This window comes from Chrysemys picta, chromosome 7 (genome assembly GCF_011386835.1).
Source record: "Chrysemys picta bellii isolate R12L10 chromosome 7, ASM1138683v2, whole genome shotgun sequence".
Classification (NCBI taxonomy): Eukaryota; Metazoa; Chordata; order Testudines; family Emydidae; genus Chrysemys; species Chrysemys picta.
The window spans coordinates 77,601,437-77,622,719 of record NC_088797.1 but is presented as its reverse complement, the minus strand read 5'-3'; the positions used below and the strand labels follow the sequence as shown (position 1 = coordinate 77,622,719).

The 21,283-nt window shown below is 40.4% G+C and overlaps 1 long non-coding RNA gene across 2 annotated transcripts in view; it reads right to left on the bottom strand.

The window, feature by feature from the left end:
- Positions 1-12,441: 12,441 nt before the first annotated feature.
- Positions 12,442-21,283, bottom strand: part of LOC101951667 (uncharacterized) — a 41,143-nt gene continuing 32,301 nt past the window's right edge. For both annotated transcript variants that reach the window (XR_010589226.1, XR_010589227.1), the window contains one exon: positions 12,442-13,923. This is a non-coding gene — a long non-coding RNA (uncharacterized LOC101951667). The remainder of the gene's footprint in view (positions 13,924-21,283) is intronic.

Here is a 21,283-nt window from a genome sequence, read left to right as displayed (position 1 = left end):
ATGGTCTTGTCTTCCTTGAGTGCTCCTTTAGCACTTCGATTGTCTAGTGGCCCCACTCGTTGTTTGGCAAACGTCCTGCTTCTGATGTACTAAAAAAAAATGTTGCTGCTAGTTTCTGAGTCTTTTGCTAGTTGCTCTTCAAATTTTTTTTTGGCCTGCCTATTTATACTTTTAGACTTGACTTGCCAGAGTTTATGCTCCTTTCTATTTTCCTCAGTTGGATTTGACTTCCAATTTTTAGAGGCTGTCACTTTGTTGTTTAGCCATCATAGCATTTTTTGGTCCTCTTTCTATTTTTTTTTTAATTTGAGGTATATATTTAATTTGATACTCTATCATAGGTTTTTAAAAAGTTACCATGCAGCTTGGAGGCATTTCACTCTTGTGACTGTTATTTTAAAAGTAACTAGTGCCTCCATTTTTGGGTACCTCCATCTGTGGGCATCCAACCTGATAAATCTTTATGGGTCTTTATGAGTTTCAGAATGCAGATGATCAACACTTTTGAAAAATCAAGCACCTGTAAGATGCTTCAACTTGGGTACTCAAAATTTGAGGCAACCCAACTCACTAGTTACTTTTGAAAATTCAAATCGATCTATCTACCTACACACACACGCACACGTATGCACACAAACACATGGAAAGACTGTGTGTGTGTGATTTTTTTATAAGTCCACTCATGCACTTGCACACCTAATTTGTGCACTGATTTACCATGATTCCATGTCAAAATTGTGCGTTGCATGCACAAATGTCTAAGATAATATTTGCTCACACAATTTCACATGACAGTAATTGTGCATGAAAATGAAGTATGCAATTGTAAGCCCCAAGGGTTTAAAAATCAGGCCCTGGGCCTTATTAACCATAAGGGGAGCCATAAAATGTCATCTTGTTATCATTACAGAAAACGGGTATTAAAGAGTCAGAGAGTGATGCACATCAAAAGGCTCAGCAGCCCAGTCATGCTAGAAAGAGTAGTGTATTTAAAAGGCATGGCAATTTAGTAGTGTTAGCCCTACTTAAAAAGGGCTTAAGCAACTTCAACATTTTGGGTTATTTCTTCCTTTGTTGTCTATTAATTATTTTTTCTTGCTCCTCCTGGTACTTCTCTGTGTAACATATACATTTCTTTCCTAGTTTATTATAATTCTTCTCAGGCTTATTTACAATTAATAAAGAACCTAACCATAATTTTTTTTAAAAAATGCCTTCCATATATGTAATTTGCGAAAGACCTAAAGCTACAGTTTATAGGGATCAGGGCCTTTCCCAGCCAGCTGTAGACATGCTTTGTGATCTGGCTATAGCTCTATTAACAAGTCATAAAGGCTTGCAATGATTTGAAAACAGCGGATGGATATCTGAAGTCTGTTAGTATTTAATGACATTTCCTTTTTATTTTCTCCCCACATCCCCTGGCTCCTTCTCTTACTTGTAGGATTTTACAACATCTGAAATGACAGTGTCTTGGGACATCACACAAAACAATATCACTCAGGATGTTACCACCGCAGGAAAAGATGACTGAGGCAAACACAAGCTGTCTGAACTTCTACAGGAATAGTATTGTGTCACATTCCCTGATCCAAGCTGAAGGACCAATGACTTTTCTTAGCATGGTGACTTATTTTTTGAGGTAAGGCTCATTTGAATGATGGTGATAATAATAAAAAACAAACAAATGAGGTTAGACATGTTGAACTAAGCCTGAACCAAATTCAGGTTTCTGACTTTTTTCTTCTGTTTGACAATTCATACTCTTTAAACATTTTCTGGCCTCTATGACATCAGTTTTATTTTTTCTGGATGGGGTCACTGACATGTTTATTTTGATTGAATGGCCCCCTTTAACCCCTTGGGGTCTTCCTCTCCACACTTATGTACAGTCCCATTGAGGCCAAAGAAGATGGGGTCTTTCTGAGCCCCATCCCTTCTTTGACAAAAACCATAATTCTAGTTCCTTTCTGTTGTAACATATTGTCTTTCTCTTACCTGGCAGCTATACTTGTGGCATTGTCCCTTTATACTGTAAGACATACTCTCTCTCTCGTCTATTCAAGCTATGGTTGTTGTGCTCTTTCTTAGGCCTGAAGGAACAGGAACATAAAGACTCCTAAGACAGAGGTCACTGTCTCTCCATGAATGTTCTTAATAGGCTTTTGTGCAAGGAGTGAATATCTGGCTATAAACTATATCAGAAGTGTAGATCAGGTCACAGAGGTGAGAAAGTAGACTGAGGGAGGTAATAGAGTCCAGTAAAACTTGTTATAATAGGTGACTTCAGGTACTTTCAGATAAAAAGTTCAAATATCAGAACTGGACACGACTTAGTGAAGTTAATTTCTCAACACCTTCATCTACCGCTTTTTGTAAAAGCTGGTTCTATAGCACATATAAGATGAAAGGCTGTTTTAATCTGAAATCTAAGTAACCCAGAAGTTAGTTCAAGAAGTAACTATAGTTGAGACATTAATAGTGACTGTGGTATAATTATGTTCTATATGCTGAGGAGAGGGGTTGCACCAGAAGTAGCAAGGTGACACTAAACTTTAGAAAGTGAGATTTTAAAAGAGAGAGAGAGAGAGAGAGAGAGAGAGAGAGAGGCTTTTCATTCAGATTATGGACTTGATATTCCTTTCACTGTAGCTCAGGAGCAATGCCAGCACAGGTAATTATACTCGTGCCAGTAAGATGAGAATCTGTAGTATACATATCATTTCACTGCAACCATCGCTGAAATGCAGCCCCTTTAAGGGCAAAATTTAACAGCCATTAGAGTGGTACCTGCAATTCTGAACACAGAAGTGAAGAAGACAACAGAGAAACAGAGGAATTTAGGTAATGTAATTACTAGAATCATATAGAATTTGGCCAGGATAGTGAAAGAGTAGCCCTGCTCTTGTTCTTTACTGGTGAGGACCTTTATACCTCATCTGAAAGACAGGTTAATATATTGGCTCCTAACTGCCTAATTCTGTATATGCATGTCTTCCTTCCTTTCTTCCTTCCTTCCTTCCAGTGAATTTTAGTTGATTAAAGTTTCCATGTTTTCATTACTGGAGACTGAATTCCTCTATTTATATCCCAAGAACAGGATATTAGAGAGTGGTTTTACAGTCCTGTGGAGCACTATTCAGTAGGAAATTCTATAAACATTTGAGAGGTACGTAGCAGGTTTAAGAGATGTATACAATTGAAATACTCTTACAAAACATCAGCCTATGGTCTTTCAGGCTGTTTAGGAAAGGGGCACAAAGTGAACAGTATACAAAAATGTACATTGCATTTAGGAAAGGGGCACAAAGTGAACAGTATACAAAAATGTACATTGCATTTAAAGGGACACCATCAACTTGAAAATCACATTTCCAGGGGACTTCTTTAAAATTTATTTATCTGCTATAGTTGAAAGTAACATCTAAGAGGACTATAACTGAAAGAAATTACATGAAAAAAAAGTTTGTTTAGTTGGTGTATTTGGACATTTGTCAGCTCTGGAAGTATGTCTGCATTGCACTGTAAGCCCAAACTGAAGGCTAACCCCCATTCTACCTTCACTGCAATTCTGCTAACCCAGGGCTTAGTTCCAGGACCCTGCAGGGCTGAAGGGTCCGAGTTCGAGTCAAGCCTGGATCTAGGGTCTGAGCCCTATTGCTTTGCAGTTTAGCCGCAGTCCTGCTTGTCTGAGGTCCTGGGAGTCATCCAGAAGTATCCCACAATTCCCTGGGACAACTTTCTTAGTCTTCTCTATCCCAACAATCTGCAACCCACTCTATTGAAAATGGAAGCCTCCCCTCCCTCACCCCCTGGCAAATGGCAGCAGCTCAGATCAGTGTTAACCCATTCTGTTCTGATCACCGACCTGCAAGCATGCTCTGAGAGCCTCCTGGGTTTGCCATGGAAACTGAACCAATCAAGCCGTTTGCAAAGTGAACTGCTTCCTGGTAACGTGCAGGGCGAGCAGTAAAGTTTTCCCACAACGGACCATGTTCCTAGGGGAAGAGTGGCCACATTTTGGGAGAGGGGCACGAGGCACTCTGGGAGATGGTTACTTTGACATGGGTCTGTGCATTGCAGTGTGGATGCTAGAGCCCTAGGTTCGAGCATGGGTCAGCAAATTCTTAACCTGGGGTTAAAATATAATGTAGACACTAAAGCCCAGTGTCTAACAAAGATCAGCTGACTCGAGTCTCACTAACCCTGGGCTTACATTGCAATATAGACATGCCTTTTGTGTCTAGTCATCCTCACTGTTTGGTTAATGGACAATTGCACTTCCTGACTCTTGCAATAAGATGGTGACTTCATTCTCAGGTCTGACTCTGGTGCTCTTATGCCTGCACTGTCCCAGGTCAGAGAGTGTTTACCAGAAAGACAGTATCACAGCTGTGTCTGCTTCTGAATTTGGGGGTAGAGTTTGTCTCTTTTCTAAGGACCCTGCGTGGTGTTAGGATACAACAGGAGGAAGTCAGAAAAAAAAAACAACACTTTTTTTTTCAAGATAGATGCAATGTGGGTCTGAAAAACCTGAGAAAGAAGAGAAACCCTTCACTTGTTAGATCTCTACATGGGGCTGTCTCTCTTTGGGTTTTGTACTGCTTCCCATTACTATAGTATCTGACCATAGGATTCGTGAGTTACTGAGACTTATTTTTTATCCCAGACTCCTACATGAGTCCAGGGAGGCTTTAGGGACATCTAAGGAACCATCTTCAGCCTCCATTTACACCAGCATGGGACCAGTGAACAATGGGATCCTAGGCAGAAGTTGGGAGCCACATTCTTTCCACCCCAGATGCCTGCATCAGGCCAAGAAGTAATGAAAATACGGGGAAAGCCTGAAGTGGTATTGAATTCCCCTGCCAAAAAATAAAACATAATACTTAAAAAATGGAATTGCAAAATAAAAATCAGTAGGAAGGAGCCAGATAAGACACTTAGAAATGAGTTTTTAAAAAAATCATGTTGATGAAGACCCTTTAAAAAAAAGGCCAGGCATTTTGGGAAGCTCCCATTATCCTCTTCTATGTGATACGAGTCAGCAATTCCTCTGCCAAAAAAAAGATGAAACAGACTATCAGCAAGGTTGCTTTATTTTGTTCATTACATGTGCTTTAGTCTGGGACTAAAATAAAATATTTAAGGTGTCCAGCAAAACAGGAGGTAGTTCAGTGGATTATTCTTCCAGACTACATACTTGTGCTGGTGAAATGAAGCAGTATATTTGCTGAGGTAAAGGAAAGACTTGGAGCTGGAGGACAGTAAAACACATTGCTTCCTCCCAAGTGCCTGCTGGAGGACACACTCATCACTTTACCATTCCTTTCCTTAAATAATAAATGTGCTTACTGTAGCTGTTTCCCAGCCTACATGGCTTAGGGTGTTGACTTTTCACCTGGGCATGAGACTGAGTAGATTGATGGCTCTCACTTCAGGGAGAGCTGGTTGAGCATCTTGCTATATCCAGGGATGTAGTCAATAAATATTCCCTGGGCTCCTGAATGAATGAGTACATCTGAATGAGTTAGGTTCTGTCTTGAAAGGAAAAATGCTGTTTGGCTGGAAAAAAACCTTAATATTTGATTAACTTAGGCTCTTTTTTGTTCGCAGATGGTCTGCGTTAAGTTTGTAATGATCTTAGATGTATTAGTTATAGGGTTGCCTGGAAAACAATAATTCTGTTTTGAGAAATATTTTGAGGTTTCAAATTTGTTTCAAGTAACGGAAAAAATAAAAAAGGAAGAAAAACAAGACCTTTCAATTTTTTTTTTTAAAGAGACCCACTTTTGAATAGTCCAGTGGTTAGCTCTCACCTGGGATTTGGGACACCCTGGTTCAAGCCCTGGCTCTTGACTTCAATATATATTAAATTAAACTCTAAACCATTTCAAAGCAGTTGTTCTGTAAGCAGGGCTGGAATTGGGCTATTACAAGGGGGTACAACAAGCCTTCTTCCAGGCTGCCAAACATGTTTAACTGAATCTCAGTTTTCATTGTGTGAAAGCCTTGAAAACGTTTACTGAGTGCAAACTGATCTGCCTAGATTTGCAGCCTGAAACAATATCTCTGAGAGACACAAACTGCCCCATTCAACTCAGTGTACACTAACTCAGATGCCCAGTGATGATAGTTTAGATAGCAATATTGTGAACTATTTCACTGCATGGAAGAATGGGGAAGAATCACATTATGAAGCTTTACACACTATGCTCTGAATGACATTTCATTTGGATGCCATGATTAGATGTGCTTGGGAGATACCACTACTTAATTTTTTTTCCCATTCAAGAATGAGCTAAGACTAAGCAGTGGAACCTCATCAAGCCAAGCCTAAGGAGCCCAATGGATCCCAGAAAACACACATGACAATATTCTGAACATTTGCACAATCTACTGTGAATGATGTCTCATTTTGGAGTCTCAGGATGACCTCATTTCACAGGTAGAGTTTTATAGAGTACCATTACCTTTTCTTTAAACTCCAATTCAACCCGTTTGTAACGTGTGGCATAGAGAGATTACACGAAGCTTTGATGTGCTATCAAGGATTTATCAGTCTTCTTTGGGATTATTATTTATTTCTATTACTATAGTTCTTAAAAGCCCTCTTCTGGATCAGGACTCCACTGTGCTAGGCTCTGTATAAATACAGAACACAAAATGGTCCGTGCTGCAAAGAATTTACAGTCTAAATAAAGACCTGTATGACTTGCATATGGCATTTGCCATTCATGCCATGACCATGCAGCCATACCAGACTCAAACTGGTAAAACATTTATGCCACATCATACCATGTATGCTCCCTATATTTTTGGTTTTAAATAATATATATGAATACATAGTAGTCAGTGTCAGTTAAAGCCATACCTGTTGTAATTCTAAAATATATCCTAGAAGCTGATGCAGATTCTAGATTTGTTATGGTGTTGACATTTTTTGCTAGTGTAAACAGGTTCTTTGCTATATCATACTGAAAAATTTCTGTCTACCAGATTGTATACTTTAACTTTCATCCTTTTTTACCTGTAAAATGTATATTCTTCTGGAATGTGTGGTTACCAAAAGTATTTAAAAGTTTGTTAAAGTTTATAATTATTATTAATTATATTTATTACAGTAGCACTTAGAAGCCCCAGCTGAAAGTGAAGCTCCAGTATGCTAGGTGCTGTACAAACACATTTTAGGAGCCAGTCTCTGTCCCAAAGAGCTTGCCACCTATGTAGATAAGACAAGGATAGGAGAGGATAGAGAGAAATAGATGTATGAAATGACAGCAAGTCATCAGCAGAATTGAGAATGTAACTCAATTCTCCTGACTACATGTTTAATGTCCAAACCACTAACTAGACCACACTGATAAAATAATACTAACACACATTTTAGGCCCTGATTTAACTCCCACTGAAGTCAATGAAAAAATTCCATTGGCTTCAGTAGAAATTGAATCAGGTCATCTTGAGGAAACAAGGAGTCTCAGGTTTCAATGAAATGTTTTTATTTAACAGTTGTATCAGCAGTATAATGGATCAAACTGGATTCAGTATCTGATTCAGGGAACACTAAACTCTGTCTCCATGTCTCGCCCTAGCCCACTTTCTATTGCCTCTGCGCACCTTGTTAGATACATGCAGTGTCAATAGGATGACATTATGCCCCCCCTTCCTCAACATTTTCAGAGATCTATACAAAGATAGATCTTCTCAGAAAACTTTGAATAGTTTGAAATTTCACGTAAAGCAATGGAACATATTTCCTACAACATTTTAAAGAGGATTTTATTGTCTGTATTTTTTTAAATGAGCTCCTTAGCTAGTTGGAAATATTCAAGCATTCCAAAATGGGGATGAAAAATGGGGAGAAAAAAATGGCCATGAACTTTCCTGCCCTTTTCTAGCAGCTCTACTAATTAAAGATAAAGAGAGTTAAAGAAAAGGTATAAAAGAAATCCAACAGTTAGAGACCACTTGCTCTGATTTTCTAAGGGTTAAGACTCAACAGAGAGTGCTCAAGACAATCTGTCATCCTAAGCAAAATTTCAGTGGTCTACCCCCTTCCCCCCCCACACACATACAATTCCCAGGGCAGAGGTTCTTAGAAGGGGGTGCCTGGACTTGTTTGGGATGTGCAACATGCCTTCTGATGATTTGATGGCTATGGTAGAAGGGAGAGGGCCACTGTCAGTGTCACTCACTCTGATTTGACTGGCTGTCAGCTGGGCCAAATGTGAGTGAGTAACATTGGAATCTGAACATGGTCCACAGCAGCACTCAGGTTTGTTGCCCTAGGCAGAATTTGTAGCCCTAGGCAGCTACCTAGTTTGCCTATAGCTAAATGCTTCCCTCTGCATCTGGGAGCAGATGAAAAGCAGCGGTTACAGAGTAAAATAAGGAAGAGAAGAGGGATGGCTCAGGAGCATGCACTTCCCGTCCATATGTGGATGTTTATGGAGATTGTTCTTCAGGGTCCTGTGTTTGTGGGTGGCAAGGAGAGAGAATGCATTTGCAATCTGAGTGCCGAGCCGGGGGATGGTCATTCTCTGCTGTGTCATTCTACCAGTCAACCACACATGGAAAACCTGAGTAAACTGATGCTGAGCTAGATAGTAATAAATGGGTAACAAGTCCCCCTGAATGGGAGTTGAGGTCCTGCAGTCAGTGACAAGATCATGAAATCAGGGCTCCTGAAGTTTTTCCCTTCATTTTTTGCTCAGATCTCTCTAGATACTTTTATAGCCCTCACCATCATGATAGTTGGGAGCCTCACAATCACAAATTGATTTTATCTTCACAGCTCCCTTATGATTGTAGAACCCCCATTTTTACAAGTAAGGAACTGAAAAACAATATTAAGTGGCTATCTAAGGTTGCAAAGGCAGTCTATGGCTGAGCTGGGATATGGACCCAGTATTCCAGTCCTGTTGTCCTATCTCACTTTGGACCTCCTGCCATCGTAAGGAAAGTTAAGAGGGAATAGCTCTGGTAGCATAGAAGAGGATGAGTGTGTGCCAAGTGAATCCTATGGGATTCCAGACCAACTGTGAAATGACTTATTACTACTGACACGGATAGAGCAGGTTGCAGCCAAGTCTGATAGTTTCGAAGAGGAAACAGCTGGATTGGAATTCAAAGAAGCATTGGCTTTGGCATTCATCAAGTACACAGGGCTTCTCTGTGGTTTGCTCTGATCTGCAGCACCTGTAATCTTGTAACATATTTTCATTTGGTTTCTCTATATTGTACTAAGTCACTAGAAATGAGTAGAAAATGGAAGCTGCCCTGGCCAGCTGAAGTAAAGGAAGGGAATTTGCTTGAGGTCTTTCTGAGGGCAAAAGGACCAATGCTTGGGCTCTATTTTCCCTTGTGAAAAATAAACCAATGATTTTAAACTGAGAAAATCAAGTAGCTGCAGAATCTACTGAAATGAATTGCCAAACAGGAAAACAATTTCTCTCTCCCATAAATTCCTGTACATGACACAGTCTAGACTGTTGTAGGATCACAGTGACAGCATAAAATTTCAGTCTATTTTTATATGGGTTGTACAGAATGAGATTATAGTAAATGTCAGGCCCTCTGCACCAACTGAATCAGCAGTTCCCAGCAGACTGTTGTATTTGGATCCAAAGCACATGATTCCATAGTTGGTTGGGACATCACAGTCTTCAACTCTTCTACATACCATAGCAACGTGGATTTCACAGTTGCAAACACAAATACATCTCAGGATACCTGCTGCTCAGTGGCAGGTTAAAGCCTTTCTCTGCTCTGCTGCCCGCACTTCCTTCAAACTCCTCCATGCTTATTTGGGGGCACCTTGCCTCACTGGGGAGGGATATGGAGGGATCAGTCCTCCAAGTGCAGAGACTGCAGCTGTATGTGGTTCTAGAATGAGGATGGAGAGGATAAAAACTCCTTACAATCTCCCTTCCCGTGCACACCCATTTAAAGGCCAGGCATGATCTGGCTCCAAATATCCAAGTTATTTACTAAGGGTCAGATTGTGGCTCTAAAGCCATAGGCCTGCCCATACCTCTATACCTCTTTCTCCTTTTCTGCTTCTTGTTTGGCAATGGGGCCAGCACTACCTAATCCTTCCAACTGCATGGAGCCAATTGTTCCATGGTTCCCCAGTCATGCTGGGTGTGGGCCAATACAGAGGGGTCAACAGGGCCACAGTCATCCCCTCCCTGTTTTCAAATTCCTGGACAAGGGATGAACAATTTCTGTACTGTTCAGAGTCCTAAGAGCTCAGGGACTGTTCTTATGACTCCTGTGTAACTACTAGAGGGATAATCCTGCTGCTGCCCATTCTTCTCCAAGTGGCCACAAAGCCAGGCAGCAAATTGTTCTCCCTGTGAAAATTTTCAAGATTTTGGACATTTTTCCTATGCCAAATTAGACTGAAAAGTTGAAATCACAAAAATGTTCATGAGTCCAATAATCCAAAAAGCATTGGATTGGGTCAATCAAAAGATTTTGTTTTGATTTTGACCTTTTAAAAAATGTTTTTCCTTTTAAAATATAAATAAACTAAAACGTAATGAAAAGTTGTTTTGAAATGATAAACAACTTTTCATTCAAAAATGTTAAAATAGGACTTTTTTACTATTTCAAAACTTCTTTTCACATTTTTTTTAAATGTGGAGAGTCGTCAAAACTCTTGCCCCCTTCACAGTTTTGGTTTTGACAAATCAGCATATTCTGGTGAAAAAAACCATATAGACAGAACATTTCTGATCAGCTCTTCTCAAGGTCTGGGTCTAAATCTGTACTATGTCTGTATGTAGATTATGTCGGCAATAACAGAACAGTGTGTTCTAATTATCATCCAGTGTCAGTGGCGTTGAAACAATTTGGATAGTGGGGGTGTTGAAAGCCATTGAACAAAACTGTCAACCCTGTATATAATGGAAACCATTTCAAGTCAGGGGTGCTGCTGCATTCCCAGCTACCCTAGTTCCAGCACCTCTGTCCAGTATTCACATACTTTGGCAGTGCTTGTAATCACATTGGCAAGACATTGAGCTGTGTTGCTTGACAATATCGCAATTTCTGTGAATAAACAGAAGACCTTAGTTTTCTGAGCTGTCTTTTGCCAGGGCTAAATTCACTGAAAAGCTTTAAATAACTAAAATAGTTCAGGAAAGAGACATCTAGCTTTGATTTTAAAGAAGCAAGGGACTGGGAAGAATACTCTAGAAACCGGTTGATGGGAAGAAGACAGGAAAAATAAGGCAGGGTTGGACTGGCTGGCTTTTTTTGTTTGTTTCTGAAGTGCCTTGGATTGCTAATGTGCAGCTGTTGTATGCTTCTCTGTGTATGCCTTGCTTAAATTTTTATTGCATCCATTTCACCACTTAGTCGTGTCATGTCGTGTTTCCTTGTAGCACCATGAGTCAGGACTTAATAATGGAAACAACAACAGTCACTTTAAACTATTGTTGCCCCTGTTTCATTTTTCAGTTGCATCACATCATGTTATGCTGACAGTGAAGATCTCAGAATGAAATTTAAAGGGATATTTACATCTGGGTGGTTTCTTTTTTAGCTGCTCTGAGTGAAAGAAAAAATATTAATTTAAATCAGCTGGGTTTTTCCACACATCCCCTTTATTTTTAAAAAACTTTCTTGTGTGTGCCATGAATAGAAAGAAGAGGGAGTGGCACAAGCCTTTATCCTTCTATTATAACTATAAGACCAAAGGGTCCATCTTTAAACTTTACACCTTTTAAAGTATGTCTTCGTTATATCAGTCAAAAGAAAAATATTGCTTTCATTTTTTCCAGTAATTTGTGATAGTCATGTACCTACACAAAATCAAAAAGATAAAATAGTCCCCTTAGTGTCTTGTTGCTGAATGAGATAGAGATTGTGTTATTATTTAATATTTACATAATGCAATAAGTGCATGGTGCTTTAGAGAATAATGGAGAGACAGTCCTCAGGAAACCTTGCTAATTGGAAGACCCATTGTAAATGGCTGGATATTGCAAATTAGTGAGCACACAAAAAAGCACAATAATAAAAGTGAAAGGTTAGCTGATCACAATACATAATCATGGTGATCATGTATTTGATATGTGTAGTTCAATGCTAAATTATTTATGATACTTCAAACTATAGTAATGAATGTTCTCTGGTATATTTTGTAAGAGTATTGAAGTCATAGTGCCAGATTCCTAGTCCTATTGAGTAACACCTGATTCCACAAGTGGGCCCAGTGATGTTAGGTGGAGTAAGGTGGGGAGATAGAAAAACATGAGGGAGGGTAGGAGAATCTGGCTCTTAGTAATAGTAGACTTCACATCATTGCTGAGAAGTGAGAAAAAACAACTGGGCATTTGTGAATTAAGGAATGTCTGGATTAATGAAGTGTGTGTGTTATTGATGTTCTATTGTATCAGAAGGCATATCTATTTCATTCCCAGAAGGGTGTCACCAGAAGGTACCAAATAAAATTCCAGCAGAGGACACAAAGACAATTATAGCAAGAACAATGAATTTTGACTGCCTTTGAATTCATTTATCAAAGGTTTACCTATTCCCATTTCAAGGCAGGTGAAACAATAATAAATATTGAACAAAGCAAGTCAACCTGTATCCAGAACATTTTAATACATAACAAGTTAAATAAAAAAAAAAAGAGGCTTCTGAGTCAGAGTCTGCAAGAGATGGCTTTTGCCACTTCCATTTCTCATTGAAAATGAGTCATGGATGAGAAAGGAGATCAGTAAGATGTTTTCATTATTGCATCAGGAGAGGCTGATTTGGTAATGTGACTTTATTTATTATTTAGCAGAGTCAATAATAATTTATGTAGCAGGAAGATACTTTAATAGCAAAGCAAGGGATTTGCTTTCCATCAGAGTGCTTACCTTTACATGGGACTCTTCAACACACCCCGGCCCTATTGCTTCCTGGCTTGCTATTGTACCTTTGGCTGGAAACATTCACAGTGGAGAAAAAATGCCCATGTCATGAAGGTGCCCCTGTAAGAGATAGGAGAACTAGCTATTCAGTGGACAGTTAAATGGGCATAAGGAGTGGGAATTCAAGGATTGAAAATCCATTTCACCTATTCCATCACTGTCTCTGTAGATTCACCTGGAAGCAGGCAAGTTAGCCATCAATGGCTATCCTCTTCACCCTCCTGGTGGCTCACAGGCCTCCAGAAACCCCAGTTTATTTTCACCATTCATCCCTTGAATTCTGTGTCTTCTCCCATTTCCCCCATCCTACAGGCTTAAAGACAGTCACATTATAGAAGCAGGAACATCCCTCTTTCACTCAGACAAAATGGGAGCTGAGGCTGGGACCCTGCCAATCCACTCAATTGATGTTACTCTGAGTCCTGCTTCAGCATTAGACCAGGGTTCACCTAACTCCTGCCTTAACCAGAAAATTGAGGAAGTAGGATTTTAAGAAAACATGACATAAGTTCAAAATATACTAAATCATTGTATCTGTGTACTATGCAATTAGACTTTTAAATGACATCAAAAGAGCATACAACTAACTCCAGTTGCGAAATAGCATCCAATGATTATTATAAGCACATAAAAGAAGGCTGGGTTTTAAAAATCTAGACTATGGTATTTTTGATCGAAAGTTCACTGAAGACTCTCATAGACTTCATTGGTTTTTGGATAAGGCCTGACTGCCTAACTGAATCATTCTCCTAGTGATTAGTGCTTTGCAACAGACAAACACATTGATACATATTTTGTTTTAATATCAGGCTTCCTAGCCTTCTATGACTGCACCCGAATATTCATCAGAGAACGAACAGCCCAACATCGCAGCACTGCTTGCTTTTGCTCATTCACTCTGTCCTCTGAGCAGAAGGGCATGCTTTTCTCATCTCATAGATCCTCATTCACAACCCGCTGCAGCATTTCTACAAAGTTCGTTCAGCTCCTTAAAGCAAAAGGAAGAAGAAAAATAAATGGATTTTATTTTCTAGTTGCTGTTATGTGGTCAAAGTTCAGTGCATTAAGTATGGTTTTTTGTTTCCATTGCACTCTTGTATCACCGACAGCTCCATTAACTGCAAAACACATGTGCTTAATGTAAAGTATTGGAAAACTATATTGTTGCTGTTATTTGAAATGTCACACTGGATACTAGATTCATTTCAATAAGCCATGAAATCAAGCTGCACTTTCAGCACAGACACAGTTTTGGAGTCCTATAATGAACAGAAGAAATGTTCTCTCTTCTGCTTCTAGAAGGTTGCTGTTCAGAATAACACAGCATGCATCTAGTTCAATTTTTCCATATATAAACACTGCAATGAAATGCCAGGGCTGGCCCATGTCAGCTGACTCAGGCTTGCAGGGCTCTGGCTGCAGGGCTCTAAAATTGTGGTGTAGATGTTAGGGCTTGGGCTAGAGTCTGAGCTCTGGGACCTAGTGCGTGGGGAGGGTCCCACAGCTCGGGCTCCAACCCAGGCCCAAATGTCTACATCGCAATTTTACAGCCCCACAGCTTGAGCCCTGCGAACCCAGGTCAGCTGACACATGCCCAATCTGGGTTACTTATTGGGTTACCAAAGAGGATTCCTTCCTTCAATCAAGCAACCACCACTTCCCATACTGCATGAACTTCAGAGGGTTTTTATTTCATCACAGCTAGCTAGCCCAACAACAGCCCCATTGTCTCTGTTCAGTTTGACACATTTCCATGTGTGTATTCCTCTCCTCAGCCTACAGCGATATGCTGTGGCCCCTAGACTGCAACACAGCTCTTAAACTGAAGCTTGAATAAAAAAGAAAAGAGAAACACAAAAGGAAACGTACTGACTGCAGTACACAAACTACATAAGAGACGACTGGAAAGTTGAAAATACGTTTAGGTTTGGCTCCCTTCCCAGCTAGTGCAGTCAGAGAAAACTGTAGTGCAGATGACCAGAATGAAGCTCTTATGCATAAAGCTCTGCAGACCACAACATCATTCTCCCACTCCCCACGCCCTACCCCAAGTGTCATTTTTATTTCCCTTGGTAAAGATCTTCATCTCTTCTCCGCCTCCTTTTGTGGGTTTTTCTCACCCACTTCATTCCATGGCTGTATTACTAAATAGGGAGACAGTACTTGAAGACCTTCTTCTTTCCCAATATGAAGGAAGGAAGAGTAAAGTTTGGTGTAGCTATGGGGCAGCATTAAGGTTATTTTAGTGTATTTACTGAGGCTTTGGTAACAGTTTGGCTGCAAAGGACTGCTGGATAAGGTGCTTTGTTTGCAACTGTGGTCATTCTGGCATTTATCTTTTTTAATCTAAAATGTTCATTTTGGAAATGCAGGACAAACCATAATTTTAAGATGGCTAACTGTATATCCTGTTTATTGCTTTCTTCACTGTATATAAAAAATGCAAATGCATCAATACTTTAGTTCAAGTTTAAGATTGCACTTATCCATCACAAAATGTCAGGAAATGCAAAACTTAAGATTCTCTGGCCCACTGTACTCGCTTTACACCACTCAAACTGTTCAAAGGAAGCAGAATTTCCCCTACATTACTTGCTGATTACTCCCCAGCATGCCACAAAAGGCATAGAATCAGTAGCACAGATTAGTACACCTACCTTCTCTTGCACCCCAATGCAGGGGTGTGTGTCAAGACAGAGAGGGCAAGCTGGTGTAGTTGCTAGAGTCCAAAGTGTTCCAGCAGTCCTCAACAAAGCAAAGGTTCCTAAAGACCACAACCAGGTTTGGGGCAGAGCCCATGCTAGGGATCCTCCATTGTCCCTTATGAAGAAGAGGTGGACACCTGCAGCTTCCCATCACTGATGATGTCTAGTGGCTAGTGACTGTTGTAGGGGAAGGAAGATGCACCTGGATGAATGTTCATGTGTAAATTCTTGAAAGAAGGGTTGTCAGTTTGTTGAATCTGAGTGCAAATCAAAACCACTGTCAGGGTTTTAGATATAATCCAAACCCAGAATTATAAACTGGATCTGATCGCTGTCACCTCAGTCCATCTCCAATTATTACATATATAGCATAGTAATAGAAAATAAATGAAGAGACAGTTATAAATTTGTTATGGGCCTGCTTCTCCACTGTTTGCACCTTGTAAGATGTCCAGAATGTGTGATTTCTATCCAGTTGATTGCAGGCACAAAATTAGAGACAAATATTTGAAAAACTGGCTGCAAAAGAGGGAGTGGAAGAATCATGTTAAATTTAATGCATATGAAGATCTCCCCCTTCTTCTTGGTTCAAATTTAACCATGCTGAGATTCGCAAACAGCTGAAAGTTATTTGATACTCTGTGAAAGAGTAGTTTATGGTATCAAACCAATTCCTAGTGAACAGAAGATCACATTTCAGGAAAGACAACATCTTCATGTTTGGCACCCTTGTTGGTGGTCTCAATAGAAGCCAAGGGCTGGACATGGAAAGGAGCATGAAATAATTGTGGAGACTAACTTATCACTAGTGTATGGACTATGCCTGAATTACATTCTCATCTTCTCACAGCTCTGGGATGAGCACATTGGCTGCGGTCACTGAAGCATCCAGGTTATTTGTATTCAGTTCATTCTCTAGTGTTGTCAGTCTGGCAGTGTTAACCAACACTAAATTTAATTGACAAAAAAAAAAACAACAACAACCGAACATAGAAGAGACAGAAATTGAACAAAACATGACAAATGCCCTGTATCTTGAACTATTTGTGCCTGATGTTGTACTCTTCACACCTGAAGCACAACAAGATCTCTTAGGATTTTCAGCAAGCTGGAAAGTGGTGATAGAAGGTGCGCTTTCTCATAGCACATTTTGAAGGACTGATCCCGTAGGCTTGAACTTCTGACATTTATTCATTTCCACCTGCGCTATATTTTTAGCTGTGTGGTACAATTCCCTTTCTAAGAGCTTTGAAAGCCTTTTCCAAGTCTCCATTTTTATATCTTTGTTTAATTTTTCCTCTTTGCTGAAGCTTTTCAGAAATGCTATAAAACCAAAAAGCACTTCAGAGTCATTACTGACCACAATCTCTCCCAAGCAGTGCATGGACTTCCTGTAAACTGATTCCAAGAGGGCTTTTGAATGAATGAGCACCCTCTTTTTTGTGCTTTTAAGTGCTTATCTAGGGATCAGTCTGAAGGCTGCAATATTCTCCCTTTAATCACTTCCCAAGATTATGTTGACTAATGCAATATGTATTCACCCATCATAATCCTGTCAGTACACAGAACTCCCCCACCCCACACAACCCATTGCAGCAAGTCTCATAGAACTCAGTGAAGTTCATTGAAGTACCAGATACGTATGATGATATCAGACCTCCCATAGCCACCTGCCCTCCCCCCTCCCCCGCACACATGCACACATTCTGGATTGGAATGACTGCGGTGAACGTGAACATAGAACATACAAAGAATTTTAACAAAAGGCTTGAATCAATATGGACATTTATGGTCTTTCTGTGAATTTAATTCTCTTTCAGCCTTGTCTGAGTATAGAGCCTTGATAGGGACATCCAGAAAATTAATGAGGTTATCAGTTTCCAGAATCCCAGGTGCCAAACATGCTGAATAAATTGCTTTTAATAGTTGAGTTTACAGCTAATAATCAATACAGTAATTTTACCACCTCCATCTAATTTATAAACACAATATGCTAGCAATATTAAGCCGATATATGAACCAGGACTGAAATATTTGACCTGTCTAGATATCGTGGGAAGCACAAAATATTGACAGGCAATAATCAGTAGAGATTGATGAATTTGTGTGGATAAAATAAGAACAAAGAATGCTGTAAAGTATTTTACCTGCTTTAACCTCTCAATAACGTGCATTTCTTTTTCTTAAATCTTTAATTTAGTTTACTAAAGAAATTGGCTTCAGCTCTGACTTTGGTGAGATCTGAAATATCCCTTGATCCGGGGTAAGTGACTGGCCCTTTGGGGCTGGAAGTAACCTAATGCATAGGCACCAACTTCTCCTGGTGCCGGTGGGTGCTCGACCCCCTCCACCCCGAATGCACCCCTGCCCCATCCCTCCCGTCCCTGCCCCTCCCCCATTTCAACCCCTTCCCCAAGTCCCCACCCGAACTCCACCCCTCCCTGCCCCTATTGGACTCCTTCCCCAAATCCCTGCCCTGGCCCCACCTCTTCCCCTGAGTGCACCATGTTCCTGCTTCTCCCCCCTCCCTCCCACAGGTTGTTATGCCACGAAACAGCTGTTTTGCTGTGGCAAGCGCTGGGAGGAGAAGCGGGGACGCGGTGCGCTCAGGGGAGGAGGCGGAGGTGAGGCGGGGCAGGGCTCCGGGGGGGGATGGGGAGGGGAGCTAGGCTGCTGGTAGGTGCAGAGCATACACCAATTTTTCCCCGTGGGTGCTTCAGCCCCGGAACACCCACGGAGTTGGCGCCTATGACGTAATGTATGATGAATTTTGGGTTTAATAACCTTTCATCATTATGTCCAGTTTGTCTGGGTGGCAGTATAGGCTGGGGTGTCTAAGTGGACTGGCTGTGGCTCCATGGTAAGCTAGTATAGTGTCCAGGAGCGCATATTTGTTGTTGGTTTGGTTAAATCTAATTATAGACCATACCACCAGTTTGGGTATGTCTGCCCTGTTTTCTGATAGTCTAACCTGAGATTGGCACCCTTAGCTATGATCCATTCTAGGCACCTGTGACACCTAGCAAGTAATTTTTTAACACCTGCAGGAGGTCAGGAAGAGTTGGGCCCCCTCACAAACATGCTAGGGTATGAGAAGCTTTGGAGGAAGCTAAAAAGGCCACCGCCACTTAGCAAGGACAAAGACAGAGCTAATCATTAAATAGTCTATAAAACCTCAAAAATCTCACAAGTGAATCCTCTAATAGTCATCAGATATTTAACTGTCATCCTGCCATACTGGCCCAGCTGAGCTTATGACAGAAATATTCTGACAGAACTAGTAATATTCAGATGTATCTGACTTCTAGGGCAATGACCAGCTGCCATCATTTATTTTGTCCTGAAAATCCATTGTTGCACAATGAGCATAAATCAGTAGTAACAACCTTGGGTAGTGGAGTTTTTGAAGGTGTATCGTCCATTAAAATTGGCAGGGGCGGAGGGGAAATTCCAACAGGTGGTTGACAATCTTCAAGAGTCAAGGAAACAGACAGCAATTACAAGCCTTGATGGCAAATAGGACTCCAGAATAATAAATAATGTTAGTCACTGTTTGATCATTCACCACCTGTACCCCCATAAGCCGTGGGCAGTAAATGAGGATTGTGTGGTGATGTATGTAAGAGGAATTGAGATTGAGCTGCACTGTAAGTGCTCTCTTGCTGTATTCAGCCACAATAATTCAGCAACCATTTCCTTTCACACTTATGATTGTTCTTTAAGCAGCACCGTAAATTCTCTGTAAACTTGGGAGTTTTGCCCCAATATATATGATCTCTTGGCAAGACAGAACATTTAACAAAAGAAAACACTGTTGCATGGGTAGTGTGGTGGTTGGTTTGTTGGCGGGGGGCGGGTATTTATTTATTTATGCAGTCAACAGTATTTCTCTTTTCAGAATCCCCTCTCCACTATTCAGTCTAGACTCTGCTTTATGTTACCACAATTTAGAATTAAAAATTCCCGAGCATCGGTGCATGCACAATACAACCTACATGGCTCTCCAGACCTTATTATTGTTATTAACACATAATTTTTCATACATAGATCTCAAAACACATCACAAACAAAGGTAAGCATCAGTATCCTCACTTAACAGTTGACGAAATGGAAAAAAACAGAGGAGGGAATTGACTTAACTAACATCACACAGGGAGTTACTAGTTGAGATGTCTTTTTTACTCCCAGTCCAGTGACATGGACTTAAGTACAACAAACAACAAAACAACTTTTCTGTATTATTTTATATATGCTACAGTATATTACAATATTTACAATAATAGAGTGATTCTCAATCCTTTCCACACAGCAACCCCCATTTCCACACTGGGGCCATCCCGTGATATCCTCCCATCTAGCCAGGATTCCCCTCCCATTTATCAAGATAGGAAAAGCAAGATGATCATGATCTCCAGATTGAGAATACCCAGAGAAGCAGAGTTAGATTTATAAATGGAATTCCCATATAAACCACTTTATTCACTTCTTATGAAACTTAATGAACTTATGGGAAAGAAAAACATTTGGGTGCAGACACTTGTTATCTTGTAGGGATATTAAAGAAGGTACTAACAGTGATTCCCCCAAGAGACAGTGACCCCCTCATAATTTGGCCCCCACACTTTAAAATTCAACAGTTTCACCAAGTACAAAAATCTCTTGGGTCTTCTGTTAAAACTTGTAAGCTACTGTCTGTATAATCAATGGTTTCTATCTATCCTGTGACTACTATGTAAAACTTACAAACAAGTTAACTGACTTTGTTATACAATGTAAACAAACACTATAAGCTGTTAAGTGTCTTTCACTTCATTCAACTGCTCCTAGATCAGACCCCCACCCTCTGTGATTAAAGGGCCGGGAGTCTCAAATGAATTAGCACACACTCTGAAAGTGGTGGAGACAGTAAATTAAAATATGGTTAAGGGATGGAATGTATGCTGATGAATGCTTGATATACATGGATGGTTAGGGAGGTGCCAGCCTAGAAAAGGAGTATCCATCGGCCGAAGAATGTGTCAAGTGGATGACCAGAAACCCCCGGAGGGTAAACTGGGACCCACCCCATCACCTGGAAGGATGAGAAACACAAACTTTGGACAGTGTGGAGCCACCAGGAATGTGCCACTTTGGACAGAAATGTGCCATCTGCTGATTGAGTCAGCAACAGCAGGATGAAACAGCTCCCATAGACTAACATAGGAATTAATTCCTATAAGAAGGGACTCTAAAGACTGATGACTTTGAGTCTCTGGTTCTGCTGCCAGCCTCCAGGAGCATCAGGTGCACCTGACACAGACTCGGCTCCATCCTCATGACCAAGATACCTGGCCAGTAACTTGGCATGAGCAACTTCTAGGCTGGTAACTATAACACCTATACAGAACTTGAATGAATGATTGTGTGAATGAATCTCTCTCTCTCTATATATATATATATGTATGTGTGTATGTATAAGAAATAAGTAGTCAAACAACGTTGTTTACTTTTATCTTTTGCTTTATCAGTATATTTACAATAAATGTGGCATCTTTGCCTTATCCCTCTTAATAAGATCCTGCTGGTTTTTATTCTATTGGTATAACATTTTGGTGGAGAATTGCGAAAGGGGGGAATATTGGTAAAAAAGCCTCAGGTATTGTA